Source organism: Erythrolamprus reginae, chromosome 7 (assembly GCF_031021105.1).
Source record: "Erythrolamprus reginae isolate rEryReg1 chromosome 7, rEryReg1.hap1, whole genome shotgun sequence".
In the NCBI taxonomy this organism is placed as follows: domain Eukaryota; kingdom Metazoa; phylum Chordata; class Lepidosauria; order Squamata; family Dipsadidae; genus Erythrolamprus; species Erythrolamprus reginae.
Genome location: NC_091956.1, coordinates 20,511,584 through 20,529,892, shown reverse-complemented (window position 1 = coordinate 20,529,892; position 18,309 = coordinate 20,511,584).

Genomic DNA, 18,309 nt, shown 5'->3' with positions numbered 1-18,309 from the left:
GCCACCCAGAATCCAGGCAGAGAACTGGTTTTGAAGCTCACCCTGGTCAGTAGCGGGTTACTACCAGTACAGTAAAGGATGCTGCACCAGCAGAGACTGCTGTGCTGCGCGTGCAGCTTCAGTTACCTTGCGTGTGTGCACGTGTGTTCCAGTGTGTTTTTGCTTCTGCGCATGAGCAGGAAGCAAAATCTTGTGAGATGTGTGTGTGAGATCTGCATGCGCAGAAGCAAAAAAATGGCCAAAATATCTCTCTTGTGCACATCTCAGTGGTGGGCCCCAGCCTAAATGGGGGGGAACACAGTTCCAGTGGTGGCCATGCAGCACGTTGCCTAGCTCTGGTGCCACCGGCATTTTCCCGGACCTACACCTGCCCTGCCCCGCCGTGAGAGCTGCCTTCCCCTCCCGTTTGCCCCTCGCTCACCTTTCGCACCGGCTCCTCCCACTGCCCATGCGGAAATGGGCAAACAAGTAAGTGCCTGCTCACTGCTGCCCGCCGCCATTTGTCTCGCTTGCCTTTCGCTCGCCTCTCGTGCCTGCTTCCCCCACTGCCTGCATTTCCACCATTCACCCCAAGAGCGAGAGGCGAGCGAGGCCAAAGATGGCAAGTGGGTAGTGATGGGGCAAACGGCGGTGGGCAGTGGCGAGTAGGCACTTACTTGTTTGCCCATTTCAGGGTTTTTTGCTTCTGCGCATGCACAGAAGCAAAAAAAACCACCGGAAATCATGTGCGTGTGAGAGAGAGGGGTGTGGAGCGGGGGCGCACTCCCAGACCATTCTGGTAGGGCGGGGAATGGTAGCCCGCTCCTGGCACATCCCCTCACAAGATTTTGTTTCCTGCACATATGCAGAAGCAAAAACACGTCGGGACGCATGAGCAAATGCAATCTAACTGAAGCTGCATGCGCAACGCACTGGTTGTGGCGGTAATAAGAATCTGCCCCTGTCTCAACATCCTTTTTATAGTTTGGTGCCTAAAACCGGATACAGTATTCTAGGTGTGGCCTTACTAAGGTTTTATTTAGGTTGCACCTAGAATTTTGCATCCAGTTTTGGTCACCACACTATAAAAAGGATGTTGAGATTCTAGAAAGATGATTTATCAAGGCTAGCTGCCAGCAACATGCTGCTTATGTGCTTCAAGGTCTTCTGTAAAACAGTCTCCACTGGTGGCAAGAGTCCTCAAAGAAGGTGAGAACTATGGTGCCACCTCCTTATCTAAAAAGACTTTAAATCTACATGGTGTCCATATTGAAACATGGCAGGAAGGAAAAAGCTCATGTGCCAAGAACCTACAGAGTCTGGCACTGAATCCCCTTTCAACAGCATCAGTCTTGGACGACATCCAACCCTGTTGAACATTAATGGAGGTTGATTCTTAAATAGTTTTTAAACACATAATCGAACGATACATAGAGATATGCAAAATAGACCCTGGTTCACATCCCAGTCCAGCACGTTATTTCTCATAGTGGTTAGTCAGATGTCTCTGGTGCTATCTCAATCAGATGTTCATTTTTCTCGCCATAAGCATGTATACACCCGAACTAGACTGTTGTTTCTCTATGTCATATCATATACGTGGGTATGTACATAATTTTGTATTTATTTATTTATTCTGTCATCATGGTTATGTAGTGTAAAATTGGAAGTGGTGATCCTTTAAGAATTGTATGCATCTGTAAATGTTGTATTGTTGTTTTGTCTTTCTATGTTTTTTTAATGTATATAATTAATAAAGTATTTTTTTAAAAAGAATTGTATGCAATGAAGTTTCATTTTTAATGTATGCCAATTAGTGTACATTCAAAGTGACAATAAAATTATTATATTCTATTCTAATTCCAATTCCAATTCTATTCAATTCTAATTCTACTCTATTTGATTCTAATTTTATTCTCTTCTCTTCTGTTCTACTCTACTTCTATTCTATTCTATTCTATTCTAAGTCCAATTCCAATTCTATTCAATTCCAATTCTACTCTATTTGATTCTAATTTTATTCTCTTCTCTTCTGTTCTGTTCTACTCTACTTCTATTCTATTCTATTCTAAGTCCAATTCCAATTCTACTCTATTTGATTCTAATTTTATTCTATTCTCTTCTGTTCTACTCTACTCTACTTCTATTCTATTCTATTCCATTCCATTCCTACTCCAATCCTACTCCTACACCTACTCCTATTTTTATCCTATCCTATCTTATCTTTTCCTATCCTATCCTATATCCTTCTTTCCCTGCAACTTATTATTTTTTTAAAGACCCTTTTGAAAATGATTTACTTATTTATAAAATGTATTGGTTGCCCATCTTACCATAGGATAAACTCTGCGTGGCTTACAGTTACATATACAGTTAAAACATAAAAAGTGAAAATCAGACATAAAAACCAAGGGCACATGGGGAGGGTGGGGGCAGATTGTGGGAGGGAGATGTGATCTTTTATTACTCAATCAACCGCCTCTATTGTGTTGTTCTACTAGGACCCTAAGCCCACTGAGATAACCATGTCTTTGGGCCCTTATGAAAAGATAGGAGGGTTGGAGCCAGGGGTGAAATCCAGCAGGTTCTGACCAGTGAAGGGCTCGCTGGTGCTACTGGAATGCTCCTGGTGACTGGCGCGGGTGTGCATGCATCTAACAGATGAACGGGTACATGTCAGCATGAGATTCAGCTTATACGTGTTCTGTCGGGCTCTCTGGTAGACTCCTCCCAAAAATTCACAGGTACAAATTTCAGACACACACACATTTGAAAATTCAAAACAATGTTCTTTATAATGAAAATTCACTTAACCTAAGCCCTCTTTTGGTATAGCAAAGAGCACTCGTCTCCAAACAAACTGGTAATTTGTACAAGTCCCTTATCAGTTCTGTGATACTTAGCTTGCAGCTGTGAGGCAATTCACAGTCCTTCTTCTTTCACAAAGTGAAACACCCTTTGCTCTGGTTTAGTTTCAAAGCGGGGAAAAATCAGCACACAAAAGGTCCAAGTCAGTAAAGCAGTCACGAAACACAACGATCAGATAATCCTCCACAATGGCCAAACCCACAGGCTGCTCTTTATAGCAGCCTCACTGATTACCACAGCCCCACCCAACCACAGGTGGCCTCATTTTCTTTGATAATAATCTCTCAGTTGTTGTTGCCTATGCATCTCTCTCCGCATGTGTGGCTGTATCATTAACTCTTGTTCTGAATCCAAGGAGGAGCTAGATAATTGATCTCCTTCTGAGCTGTCTGCCACACTCTCCTCCTCCCTGTCACTCATGTCTTCTTGGTCAGAGGAGCCTTCATCAGCAGATTCCACCGGGGGCAAAACAGGCCTGCAGCATGTGGATGTCTCTCCCACATCCACAGTCCTTGGGGCAGGAGCTGGGCCAGAGCTAAGCACAACAATACACATGCACCAGAAGCCAAATCTCACGTGAGGATGCACGGGAGAGTGAGATTTGGGGATTTTCTGCAATATTTTTGTACCACGCATGCGCAGAAGCAAAAAACCAGCTAAGATTGCAGAAATCTCACTTGTATGCGCACTGACACATAAGATTTCACTTTCAGCGCATGTGCACCCACCGCCCAGCTGGAGCTGTGCATACAGCTCCATTTTTACTACTGGGATTGCCCCATACTGGCTGCAACCCGCTATTGGTTCTGACAGGTTCTGGAGAACCGTTAGTGGAAATTTTGAGTAGTTCAGAGAATCAGCACATACCATCTCTGGCTGGCCCCAGAGTGGGGTGAGAATGGAGATTTTTCAGTATCCTTCCCCAAGACATTGAACTGATGAAGCTTCTTGGATATAAAAAATGCTTTAAAAAATAAAAATAAAGGTGGGTGGGGGATGAAAAAGCCCCTTTGGGTTCCCCAAACGAAGACCACTTTCACTTCAGATTTTAATATGACTAGCTTGAAGTTTGCTACACAATCTTTTCATAACGCAGGAGTTATTGCCAAGGGCTCCTCTATGTGCTCAATTTTGATGTGCTAGTTGGCCATCAACGTTCAGCCTATGAATATCCCTAACGGAATTTTCAATGCTTTTATTTGCTTCCACAGAGATAGAAGAAATATGCTACTTTGAAATGTCAAGTCTTAAACCTAAGATCCTTTTTTGTTTTATTTTGTTTTTGATCCCCCTTTTGGGAAGGGATTCATATTATTTATATCCTGGTGTGCGTTTTTCTGAGACCTGTAAAAACAAAAACAAAAAAAGTAATCTTCAAAGGGCAATTTGTATCATTTGGGTTATCGTTAAATATTTAGAGCTCACTTGGAAAAAAAATGAAACAATGTACAGCTTTCAGCTGGGATGTAAATCTCGGACAATAAATATGCCTAATAGAGGCGGGGGTTCCTAATCTCTGGAACTACCTGTGCACTCCCGGAAACCAGCGTGGGCACGTGGACATCTGGCTGGGGTGTGCATGCGTTTTGGCGTGAGATTCGGCTTCTGTATATGGGCCAGAAGCAAAAATCTCATGCAAGGATTCTTGAACATGCGAGATTTCACCAATTTTCAGAAGTTTTTTGCATCACAGAAATAGAGATAATGAAACAAATTTAAATAGGGTTATGGGAGATTTGAAGGGAAGAAGGATAATTAAGATAGAACAGTTATATGAGAAGGATGGGAGGCCAAGTAGAAATCATATAGAATTATTATTATTATTATTATTATTATTATTATTATTATTATTATTATTTATTAAATTTGTATGCCGCCCCACTCCATAGACTCAGGGTGGCTCACAGCAGTAATAGAAAAACAATATACAATACAAATCTAATAATTAAAACTAAAAACCCATATTTTTTTTTAAAAAAAAACATGCACACACCATACCTTACCTAAACAATATAGGCCTGGGGAAGTTATCTCAGTTCCCCCATGCCTGACAACAGAGGTGGGTTTTAAGGAGCTTATGAAAGGCGAGGAGGGTGGGGGCAATTCTGATCTCTGGGGGGAGTTGGTTCCAGAGGGCCAGGGCCACTACAGAGAAGGCTCTTCCCCTGGGTCCTGCCAAACGACATTGTTTAGTCGATGGGACCCGGAGAAGGCCAACTCTGTGGGACCTAACTGGTCGCTGGGATTCGTGCGGCAGAAGGCGGTCCCGGAGATAGAATGGTGGTTGGGTAAGGGAAGAGGGCTACAAATAAATGCAATATGCAATATCTGAATGAAACGAAGCACTATTTAGGGAGGAGATAGAGATAGATAAAATAATAAGAGAGAAAAGTGAGGGTACCAAGGCGCAAGCAAGTAATATATATAAGATGTTAGTGCAGTCAGATGAGTATGTGACCTAAGGATTGACTAAATGGTGGCAGGGTGAATTACAAGTAGATGTACAGGAGATGAAAAATATAGTGGAGAATATAAGGCAAAATAAGAATACAAGGGTTAGGGAAATGAGAAGGAAAATATTACATAAGTGGTATCACACACCCATTCAGCTTGCATATTTCCAGAAGAATGTTAAAAATATTTGTTGGCATGGGTGTTAAGGTAAAGGAGCATTTATGCATATGCTTTGGGAATGCCCGATAGTGCAGAACTTTTGGAAAAAAGTGTAAGAGGATATTGATAGGATGTTAAATATACAATGGACTATTATAAAGGAAATGGCAGTATTAGTTAAAAGCATTGAGAATTTAGAGAAATAAAAAAAGCAGCGATAGAAAGCGCTCAGGCGGTAATAGTCCTGGGTTGGAAGGATGCGATAAAATGGACAATACAAAATTGTTACAAGTACATGGTGGATCATATTCAATTTGAGATTATGGACAAGAGGATGAACTCGGCTAATGAAACTGATTTGCGAGAATTGATGGGATGATGGGACAAGGTAAGAGGATACGTGGTTAGTAGAATTTGAGACCAAGCTACAAGGAGTAAATTGGAATCACTTTATAATATGTAAATAGATATTTTGCTCTTGAGTTAAATGGTATATACAAAATATGCCCCCAGTTTGGTGGAGGAGTGTGATTGTTGTCTGGTGGTGGGCACAAATCACTGAGCATTTGTTGTATGTTGTGTGTGTGCTTTATATTTTAAAATTATTTTTTAAAATTATTTTTAAAAAAGAAGCAAAAAACCTACAGAAAATTGGCAAACTCTTTTGTGCGCAAGCGTCCATCCATGATAATTTGCTTCTGGTGCATGTGCAAAAGTTAAATCTCACATAGGGGCACATAAGTGCATTGGAGCTGTGTGCATAGCTCCATTTTCACTACTGGAATTCCATCCCCCCTGTTCTGTTGGGCTCTCTGGTAGAATCCTCCCAAAAATTCACAGGTACAAATTTCAGACACACACACATTTGAAAATTCAAAACAATGTTCTTTATAATGAAAATTCACTTAAACCAAGCCCTCTTTTGGTGTAGCAAAGAGCACTGGTCTCCAAACAAACTGGTAATTTGTACAAGTCCCTTATCAGTTCTGTGATACTTATCTTGCAGCTGTGAGGTAATTCACAGTCCTTCTTTCACAAAGTGAAACACACTTTGCTCTGGTTTAGTTTCAAAGCAGGGAAAAATCAGCACACAAAAAGTCAAAGTCAGCAAAGCAGGCACGAAACACAACAATCAGATAATCCTCCACAATGGCCAAACCCACAGGCTGCTCTTTATAGCAGTCTCACTAATTACCACAGCCCCATCCAACCACAGGTGGCTTCATTTTCTTTGATAATAATCTCTCAGTTGTTGTTGCCTATGCATCGCTCTCCGCATGCGTGGCTGTATCATTAACTCTTGTTCTGAATCCAAGGAGGAGCTAGATAATTGATCTCCTTCTGAGCTGTCTGCCCCACTTTCCTCCTCCCTGTCACTCATGTCTTCTTGGTCAGGGGAGCCTTCATCAGCAGATTCCACCGGGGGCAAAACAGGCCTGCAGCATGTGGATGTCTCCCCCACATCCACAGTCCTTGGGGCAGGAACAGGGCCAGAGCTAACCACAACACCCCACATCGCCCCTTGGACCAATTACTGACTAATAGTTTTTCAACATTTTTGTTTATTCTATTTTTAAAAAAAGTCATATCAACTTTTCTTTTTTCTTTTTTAAAAAAAGAAAGATTATGATTTTTGTTTTCCTCTCAGGTCTTTATTTTGGCTTCTGTGTTGAAACTTTCTTTTGCAGCCTGGAAACTAAGAATTAATCGCATGATTAATTCAATTTGGCAATTAATTAATTGATAGTAATTAATTGCATGCTTAATGCTCAGTTAATTATTCCCCTCTTTTTTAAAAAGTGAAACATCTGGGATTGAAAGAGTGACACTATTTTTGCAACTGTTTCTTTGGGTTCTTAAATCTTTAGGATTCTCTCTCTTCAATTGGTTTCTTTCCAATTGGTTTTTGCATTCGAGACATGTGTAAGAGGGAACTTTTATGTTTTATTAATGTACTGGAAAGGGCAAGAAAGAGCAGCTTAGTCACTGGATTGATTGGACAATGTGCTAAATTTCTGCATTATCCTGCTTACAATTAATTAAAAGAAAGACCAGCATGAAACATTTCAAATGTTTTGTCACACATTCCTTTAAAACTGCTCCTCTCCCCCATAGAGGTAGCAATAGCAACAGCACTTATGACTTATATACTACTTCACAGGGCTTTAGAGCCCTTTCTAAGCAGTTTACAGAGTCAGTAAATTGCCCCCAACAACGTGGGTCCTCATTTTACCCACCTTGGAATGATGGAAGGGTTGAGTCAACCTTGAGATGACCAGGATCAAACCCCTGGCAGTCAGCAGAATTAGACTTCAATACTGCATTCTAACCCTACACTACAATGGCTCATGGAGGGACGGGGGAGGGAGGGTGGGAGGAAGGAAGGATAGGGAAGGCAAAGCGAGGTGAGGCGAAGGGAGGCGAGGATCCATGGTATCATTGTGATGTCACCAGTGGGTCGCTACCGGTTTAGGCAAACTTGCCTAAACCAGGAAGAACTAGAATGCACTATCTGACTCTGTGGTTTCAACCCCCAAGCCCCATAAGTTTAACCTTAGACTGTCTACTGTTGACCTCACCCATTCCTGTTGTGTTTGGGCCTGGGCCAGCCGTTGCTCCCACAGATGGGAGAGACGCGGCAGAGAGTGAATGCGAAAGCCTGGCTGACAGCCAGGAAGATGTGGCAGACAGCCAGGAAGACGTGGCAGACAGCCAGGAGGACGAGGCCACTGGTACGCAGGATTCAGCAGACAGCCCAGGGGATTTGACATGCAATCCCTCAGACAATCTTTTGTCCCTGGGTTCTTCTGCAGATCAATATATTGATCTGCGTAGCCAAAGAGCTATACAAAGAAGGGATCGATTGAAGGAGTATTACAAGTCATAATAGTAGCACCTGGGCTGGGTGTGGTTCTTATACTGAGGGCTGGGTGTGGTTCCCTTAATGAGGGCTAAAGGGATAAAAGGGAACAAAGGCCCAAGGCAAACTGTGGCTGTTTATCTGTGTTATTTTGTGGTTCCTGCTCTGAAGTTTCTGTTCCGTGCCGTTGGAGTTTTCAACCCAGCTTTTTCAGACAAGTGGGAGGTGAAAACTCTGGGACTTGCTGTTTGCTTCAAAGATTCAAAAGGACTCCTGAAACATCTTTGCTCATTCCAGGTTGTCTTTGTTTGTTTTTTCCTGTGTTTTTGTATGCGGCTGAAGTAAGCCTTGCACTATCATTGTTTTCAGACACTAAGAACTGTTTTGAGTAACCCTTTTTTGTTTATTTAATACATGTTTGCTGATTAGCAGAGCACATGTGTGTTTGATTTCTTTTCCTTGGACTGTTACACATTGCCTGAGCACAGTCAGGCAGAACAATTCCTAAGAGGTCTGTAAGGAGTGTGCATATATGCATGAATGTGCCTACCATCTCTGTCCTACTGTCCCCATTTATTCCTACCCATTTCCTATATTCATAACCATGTTATCTTATACATGTTTGACTAAATAAATAAAATAAAAAAAATAAAAAATAAAAAATAAAAAAAAATAAAAAAATAAAATAAGAATAAAAAAATTACAAACAGGATTCCCCTAAGGATATCACAAATCAGGCTCTAACTCTCAAGGACACACTCCACATGCACTACCCTTCCATCATCAATAGCCTCCATGAAAATGTTCAGCCTATGTTTATCCTTTACTCTGTCTCACCCCAAATAGCCATTCTTCCCTGAGACTTCTGTAAATTATAATGTCTAATTCTACAATTTGTATTGCAGAGAATCAACATGATTCCAGCATGAGTCCAGTTTCAAAGATGTGCCTACATAAAGACACGTACTATAATGATTATCAGTTTATCAATGCTCACATCTTCTTGGTCGATCACTTTCCTTTGATGTCTTCCTGGTGTCTTATAATTGCACGAATTGTTTAAATCCTTTTTTTCCCCTTTTTTGTTTAATTTGCTGCCTTTTATTCCCAATTGTGTCATTTACCTCTCCTAAGCTTACTATATTGAGTTGTCTTTAGGCCAAAACAAATAGCATTATATGTACATACTGTACTAACAGGAAATTGGAGATAGCACTTTGTTTAACAGTATAGATTGCATCTCCCTATTGAGAATTCTCATATATAGCTAGATAAGGGGTGAGCGGGGAAACAGAAAAGAATTGAAATAATTTTGCATTTAAATGTATGGCCCTTATACAATGATCGCTCTTGTACAGAAATAGTGGGAGAAATAACATTTTTTACTACACTCCCTTTCCAACTTTAGCCAAGTTTAAGTTATGAGTTAATTCTAGGACCTCAGAATCAAGTGATAAAAGGTTGTTCTAAAATAGATAAAATCCTATGTATAAAATTTAAAGGCATCTTCTGGGAGGAAATTGTTTCTGCTCAAGAAAAATACCTGGAGAACCAGTGTAAATAATTGTGATATAATGAATTTATCTTGTGGGCAGATTAAAAATTAGCAAATCTTTGCAATCCAGGTGATAACTGCCTTGACTTGCTTAGCGCTTAGATATGGAATTGCTGCACTTTTGACAGAAATATGGAACTTGTATATGACCCCCCCCCAAAAAAACCCCCCACAAACAAACCTTAGATAGTGTTCTGCCGGCTTCTAGGACAAGCCTCCAATGAAAAGGAAATTGGTTCAAAACAGACACACACACGCAGTAGAATTCCAAAAACTTACAAGGATTTCTTTTCTCAAACTCCGTGACTCCCAACAACTACGATCAGATAAACTCCACGCTGCTAAGCCCGCACACTGCCAATATAACAGCTGCTATAATTATGTGAGCCCCACCCAACCACAGGTGGATTCTCTATCGTCTGTAATAGTTCTTCAGTTGTTCTCTCCTATGCATAACTCTACGCATGCATGGGTCTAGCAATTCATCATCCGAATCTACCAAAGATAATGGAGATTGGCTTCCTGAGCTGTCTGCCAAGCCCCCCTCTTCCAAGTCACCCCCACCTTCTTCTTCCGAGGAAACTTCACTACCTGACTCTGTTGGCAATAAAACAGGCCTATGACATGTTGATGTTTCCCCTGCATCCACCTCCACATTCCTTGGGGCAGGAGCTGGGCCAGAGCTAACCACAACAGATAGTAGACAAAACAATGGCACACGTGCCACAGGTAGCACATGAAGCCACATTAGAGGGCATGTGAGACTTTGCCATGCTTCAGCTCCAGCATGCATAAATGCACAGGCCAGCTGATTTGTGCCTTGGAAAAGGCCGTTTTGTCCTCTGGACACTTCAGGAAAACTTTCCTGAAGCCCTGGAGGCAAAAAACATCCACCAATGGACAAACCAGAAGTTTGAAAAAACACACTTCCGGCTTGCTGTTGTGCTGTTTATTGCACTCCGGAAGGTTTGGGGAAGCTTCCTGAAGCCCCGGAGTGCAAAAAAAACCAGCACAATGGGCAAACCAGAAGTGCATTTTCCAAACTTCCAGTTTGCCCGTTGTGCTGTATTTTGCACTCTTGAGCTTCAGGAAGCTTCCCGGAATCCTCCGGAGTGCAAAAAACAGCACAATGGCAAACTGGAAGTGTGTTTTCCCAAACTTCTGGTTTGCCAATTTGAGCATTTTTTTTTCACCTACCTGACTTCAGAAAGGCCTGTGCGCATGTGCAGGGGGCAGCATGGAGGGTGTGCATGAACGGGGAGGAGAGAAGGGGTGTGGGCGTATGCACACATGCTAGCACACCCACCCACACACCTCTTTTGGCATGTGAATCAAAAAAGGTTCTCCATCACTTTAGTAGGCAATTGTATATCAGTTTTTCTAAGGAAATAGCATACAGGATAATAAAGGATACTGAACCTATTATCTTTTTCAGCAAAGAAAGTTAGGCAAATGTTACAAAATTAGCCAAATGAAATATGAATGACATAGAAATAGAAGTGTTGCAGAAAAATCTAATCCTCTTTCTCTATTTTTAGGTTAATAATTTCAAGGGAAAAACAAGCAAACACGTGGATAAAAGCTATCCAATTTAACAAAGGTTACTAGGAAGAGCAGAGCAATTAATGGACGAAGATGACATGAACCGATTTCATAATGGTAGGAAATGGAATTTTCCAATGTTCCATATTTGGACGTTTGCTTTTAAGTGGGCCCATAAATAATTCGGAGTCTAATGCAACAAAATGTCCAACTTTTGCTGATGGTCTTCAATTATTTACAAGAGTTAAAACAAAAAGGTACAGGGTGGAATTTTGGAAGGAGCTCCCAAAACTGGCCAATAGAGTTTCGTGTAAGTAATTGTAAAGTGATGCATGTCGGAATCGTAAATAGAAAACTGCAAACAACCTTAAGAATGTATCCACACTATTAGAAGGATGACCTGGCAACAGCAAATAAAGAGATCTTGTAGTTACAGATAGTTAGGCCCAGTGAAGGGCCACTCATCTTCGGTGCTACTGGTGTACCCTCTGAGGCTGTCGCAGGCGCACATGTGCCCATTGGCATGAGATTCGGCTTCTGCACATGTTTAGCAAGTGAACTCTCATGTGAGGAAGTGCATGCAAGTGAGATTTCAGCAATTTTCACCAATATTTTTGCTTCCGCACGTGCACAGGAGCAAGAAAATCCCCAAAATTTGCACACTGGTCTGCATAACCAGCAGCTCATTACTGGTTAGGCCTAAACAACTAGATCCACCCCTTGAAAGGTTCAAGTTGAGGACTCTATTGTGTTCTACCTATAGTACAAGAATCTTCCCAAGCTGCTCGCTTTCCATGGAAAGTTGGTCTGTTGCACAATGATTCAAGGCTAACTCCCTTCTTGACACCCCTCTCCTTGCTTGGTTGGGAATTTCCCAAAATGGATACCTGTAAAAGAAAGGTTTTAATAGAATAACAGATTTGGGGAGGGCTTTGAAGGACTTGTAGCCCAACTCCCTGCTCAAGCAGTAAACTCTATACCCATGATGACGAACCTATGGACATGTGCCAGAGGTGGCACACAGCGCCCTTTCTGATGGCACATGAGCCGTCATCCCAGTTCAGCTCTGCCAGGCATGCTTGTGTGCCTCCTGCTGGCCAGCTGGTCTTTGGGTCTCTGCTGTGCATGCGTCGGGGGGCAGAGGGCATGTGGTAGCACACGCACATGTGCAGGGTGTGAGGGATATGCATGCATGGGGGCATGTGTGTATGTGCAGGGGTTGCATTCACATTGCATTTTGGAGTTTGTGCTTTGGGCACTCAGTCTGGAAAAGGTTACTGGCCATCACTGCCCTATACCACTCTGGACAAGTAGCTGCCCAGCCTTTTCTTAAAATCCTCCAGTGATAGAGCACCTACAACTTATGAATTCAAACTTTTCCACTGGTTAACCTTTCTAACTGTTGGGACATTTATCTTTGGTTCTAGGTTGATGTATTCTATAGTAACCGCAGAAAAGGCAAGTCTGCTCCCTTTATACAAATATATACTAAAACTGCACTTTGAATACTATACACAATGTTTGGAAAAAAGAATCTTGAGCCAAGCATTAATTTTTCAGTCAAGGCTAGGAAGAAATATTTCTTCTTCTTCTTCTTCTTCTTCTTCTTCTTCTTCTTCTTCTTCTTCTTCTTCTTCTTCTTCTTCTTCTTCTCCTCCTCCTCCTCCTCCTCCTCCTCCTCCCTCCTTCTTTTTCTTCCTCCTCCTCCTTTCACTTCATTTCACCATTTTCATTTTGTATTGGTTGTATTAGATGAGCTTTTATTACTGTTGTTAGCCATGCAGATTGTTACGGAATGGACAGCTATAAAACATTTAAATCAATAAAATAAATTAATAAATGCAAGAGGTCGAGCTCTTTGCATCATTTGATAAAGATATCCTTATGACATGCCAATTCGGTAGAATGTTTGCTTTCTTTCTTTCTTTGTTGGTTCAAATTTGTGGAAACATTATATGTTAAGAACAATTTCACCAGAGTACGGTTCTGGCTTGTAAATTAGAAACATAGAAACATAGAAGACTGAAGGCAGAAAAAGACCTCATGGTCCATCTAGTCTTTATGAGGACAATTTAGTTTTTGTAGCATGCAAATCAGATTTTTCCTCCCCAATAAAATAACTTCTTCTGAAGCATGAATGGATAGTGTGATGATCTTATTCTCTCGTTTTATACCAATAGGTTCCACAGAAATTTGAATAGTTTATGGACCTTTTTTTCTAAAAAAAACCCACTAGTCAGAAAAGTTGTAGAAATGGAGTGGTACATCTTTAATTGGCTCTGGGAGACAGGATGACACTAATGGCTGTAGCAACAGGGGGATATACCCCAAGACCAGAGAGGTATTAATACCACTCTATAACGCCCTGGTCAGACCACAACTGGAGCAAAAACGTCAGAGGAGAAGGATTTAGGGGTAATGATTTTTGACAGTCTCAAAATGGGTGAACAGTGCAGTCAGGCTGTAGGGAAAACAGGTTGAATGCTTGGTTGCATAGCTAGAGGTATAACAAGCAGGAAGATGGAGATTGTGATCCCGCTGTATAGAGCGCTGGTGAGACCACATTTGGAATAGTGTCCAGTTCTGGAGATCTCACCTATAAATAGAGATTGATAAAATTGAACAGATCCAAAGACGGGCTACAAAAATGATGGAAGGTCTTAAGCATAACACTTATCAGGAAAGACTTTAAGAACTCAATCTATACAGTCTGGAGGACAGAAGGGAAAGAGGGGATACGATCGAAACATTTAAATATGTTAAAGGGTTAAATAAGTTTCAGGAGAGAAGTGTTTTAATAGGAAAGTGAACACAAGAACAAGGGGGCACAATCTGACGTTAGTTGGGGGGAATATCAGAAGCAATGTGAGAAAATATTATTTTACTGAAAGAGTAGTAGATGCTCGGAACAAACTTCCACGAGATGTGGTTGGTAAATCCACAGTCACTGAATTTAAACATGCTTGGGATAAACATATATCCATCCTAAGATAAACTACAGGAAATAGTATAAGGGCAGACTAGGTGGACCATGAGGTCTTTTTCTGCCGTCAATCTTCTATGTTTCTATCTTGAGCATAGATATTCTGCTCTGGCGATCAGTATAATTGTGACTGGATGAGTCATGGTGAATGTGTTTAAATATGAGGTTTTTAGGATTTGGAATTTTATGGTTAGGTTTATAATCGTTGGGTTGATTTTATTCTGTAAGCTGCTATGAGTCCCCTGGAGAAATGTGTCCCCTGGAGGCTTAGAAATTTGATAAAATAAAGTAAAATAAAACATGAGTACCAAACTGTTGTGGTTGGCTCTGGCCCAGCTCCTGCCCCAAGGAATGTGGAGGTGGATGCAGGGGAAACATCAACATGTCATAGGCCTGTTTTATTGCTGACAGAGTCAGGTAGTGCAGTTTCCTCGGACGAAGAAGAAGGTGGGGGTGACTTGGAAGAGGGGGGCTTGGCACACAGCCCAGGAAGCTAATCTCCATTATCTTTGGTTGATTTGGATGAGGAAGTGTTAGACCCACGCAGGTGCAGACTTATGCATAGAAGAGACCAATTGAGGAAATATTACAGGAGGTAAGAGAGGCCACCTGTGTTTGTATGGGGCTCCAGTAATTAGAGCTGCTGATATAAATAGCAGCGTGCTGGCTTGGGCTGTTGTGGAAGATTATCTGATTGTTGTTCTTCAGGACTGTGCCTTGCTGTTTCTGGGCTTTGTTTGTTGATTTTTCACGACTTTGAATCCAAAGCAGAGCAAAGTGTGTGTGTTTCACTTCGTGAAAGAAGGAGGGCTGTGACGTTTCTTCACAGCTGCTAGCTAAGTACTTAAGGACTGTTTAAGGGGATTGTACAGACTACCCGGTTGTTTTGGGACGAGTGCTCTTTACAATACAAAAAGGGTGCTTTGTTTCTTTTGAATTTTTGTGATAAAGAGCATTGTTTTTGAACTTTCAAGTGTGTGTGTGTCTGAAATTTGTACCCTTGAATTTTCGAGAGACTCATACCATAGAGCCCAGCAGAACACGTAATAAGCCATAAGATTTACCACATGGCCTTTCTGCAGGGAAATACTTCCTATCTGTCTCTTTTCCTATGACAATGACCTGGTCCAATTTTGGTCACCACACTAAAAAAAAAAAGACATTGAGATTCTAGAGAAAGTTCAGAGGAGAGCAACCAGGATGATTAGTGGACTGGAGACTAAAACATAGGATGAACAGTTGCAGGAACCTGGGAGGGCTAGTCTAACAAAGAGAAGGACCAGGGGAGACAAGATAGCAGTGTTCCAATACTTGAGGGGCTGCCACAAAGAGGAGGGGGGGGTTCAGAATGTTTTCCAAGGCAACCAGAAGGCCAGGCAAGGAATAATGGATGGAAACTGACCAAGGAGAAATTCAACCTGGAAATAAGGAGGAACTGTATGATGGTGAGAGAGATTAACCAGTGGAACAGCTTGCAGGTTTTGAGAACTCCAACACTTGAGACTTTCAAAGGGAGATTGGAGAGAATATAGGTACATACTACCATATTGTAGTGGACGTGCCCACTAATCAAGGAATTTTGGAAGAAAGTTAAAGATATTATTGAACAAATAATAGGGGGAAAATACTATTAAAACTGGAACTCTTCCTCCTGGGAATAATTAGGCACAAAATTACTAAAAATGATAGACACTTAATACTACATATAACAACTGCAGCAAGAATCATATATGCCCAACATTGGAAGCAGGAGACCCTCCCGACTATGTTCAATTTGATATCAAAGGCCTATGAAGTTGTAGAGTTGACTAAAATTACTCAAGAATTACAGGATAAAGATAACAAGGAATTCCACAATACCTGGGACAGGTGGCATGTCTGGATGAACAAAAAAATATATACAAATACTTAACATTTTGATCACGAATACACACTCAAATGAAAATGGAGAAAAATGGAGATAAAAACAAACTGCTGTCAAATGTAAATATAGTTACTTTAATGAACCACTATACCACAGAATAAATATAGTTGAAGCAAAAAAAATCATAGAGAAATAGATACTGATAATTTAAGGAGACTAACGTGCACCAGTAAGTAGGAATTTAAATGGTTGCAAATGAATAAGCTGCAAATAAAAATATCCTGCTATACAGCAGGGATCCATTCTAAGTTCTGATACCAACGCTACTCAATGTATAAAGCATAATGCTTTATTATCTCTTGTTTGTATGTATGTAGATGTCTTCTTCTTATGTTGCCTTGTTTTTATCAATGTAAATAACCAATAAAGATATTTTAAAAAAAAAACCAAAGGGAAGTTGGACTACCATTTGTCCGAAATGGTGTAGGGCAGTGATGGTGAACTTATGGCACATGAGCCATTGCCCTAGCTCAGCTCCAGTGTGCATGTGTATGCCAGCCAGCTGAATTTTGTCTTGTATAGGGGCTCTGCGAGGGTGTTTCTGGCTTCCAGAGAGCCTCTTGGGGGATGGGGAGAGTGCTTTTACCCTCCACCGGCTCCAGGGAAGCCTTTGGACCCTGGGGAGGGCAAAACATGAGCCTACTGGGCACACCAGAAGTTGATGTTTCCAGCCTCCAGAGGGCCTCCAAGGAGCAGGGGAAGCTGTTTTTGCCCTCCTTGAGTATTGAATTATGGGTGTGGTCACAATAACATGCCTGCATTTTTTTTTGGCATCTGAGGAAAAAAAGGTTTGCCATCATGGGTGTAGGGACTCCTGCTAGACTGTGGGGTTGGGCTAGATGACCAACAAGGTCCCATCCAACTCTAAGAATCTGTAAACTATGTAAACTTCCCAATATGGCTGACTTTCAGTCCATTCTTCCCAGCTATCCCTCTCGTCCTATCACAGCACATCGAGTGCTAAACAAATTCAGAGTGCTGGCACATTTTTTGCATCAAAATGCATTGAGTACCAAATTTGATGAGCTTTGAAGTGGTTGAGTACCGAGGTGCTATAAAAACCACTGTGTTTATTTCTAATATTAGGTGACACATGACTTGCTTTCAGAAAGAACTGCCAAGCTTCTTGAATCCTGCAGAGCATCTGTTTTATTTTAAATCTTCACTGAAGTATTAATTGTTAATTAAGACAACATTTCTCTACCCAAACTGGGATTGAACACAAGTACTTTATAAGGTACTTCTAAGGACATATAGCAACATATGAATAGAGAGACCGTAAAGATATGCAGTATGCTGCACAGGGAAATAAATGACCTCTTAAGGATTAAAAAGGAAAAAATGTAAAAGGCATATAGAAATGTACATTTTTCACCTATTTTTGCAGGCATTTTCAAGGATGGAGGGAAGGAGGAAGGAAGAGAGGGAGGGAGGGAGGGAGGAGAGGGAGGGAGGGAAAGAGGGAGGGAGGGAAGAGAGAGAGGAAGGAAGGAGAGAAGGAATGGAGGGAGGGAGGAGGAAAGGAAGGAGGGAGAGAGGGAAGGAAGGGGGAGGAAAGGAGGGAGGGAAGGATAGATGGAGGGAAGGATGAAGGAAGGAAGGAAGGAAGGAAAAAGAGGGAGGGAGGGAGGGAGGAAAGCAACTAATGACGCTAATTTTCTTCTGATCAGCTGGGTAACATTAATAGATATTAAATTAATGTTAATACTTTGTAATTAAATTTTTCACATTCTGAATGTTAGACTTATTTGATGTATAATTAAGAGGGTCTAAGGGCATAGGAGAGAAACATTCATCAGGTGATAGCTTCAACCATAGGATTCCAAATTGGCACATTAACTTTTTTGGATTTCTCACAGGTCCCCCCACTCCCACCCTACCTGATTGGCTGAAAGACAGAAAAAGTGGTGGTGAGGGCGGTGATGGTGGGAAATAACAAAGAAATAGTAGCATGTAGGGAAGATTCATGGTAAAATCTGATGATA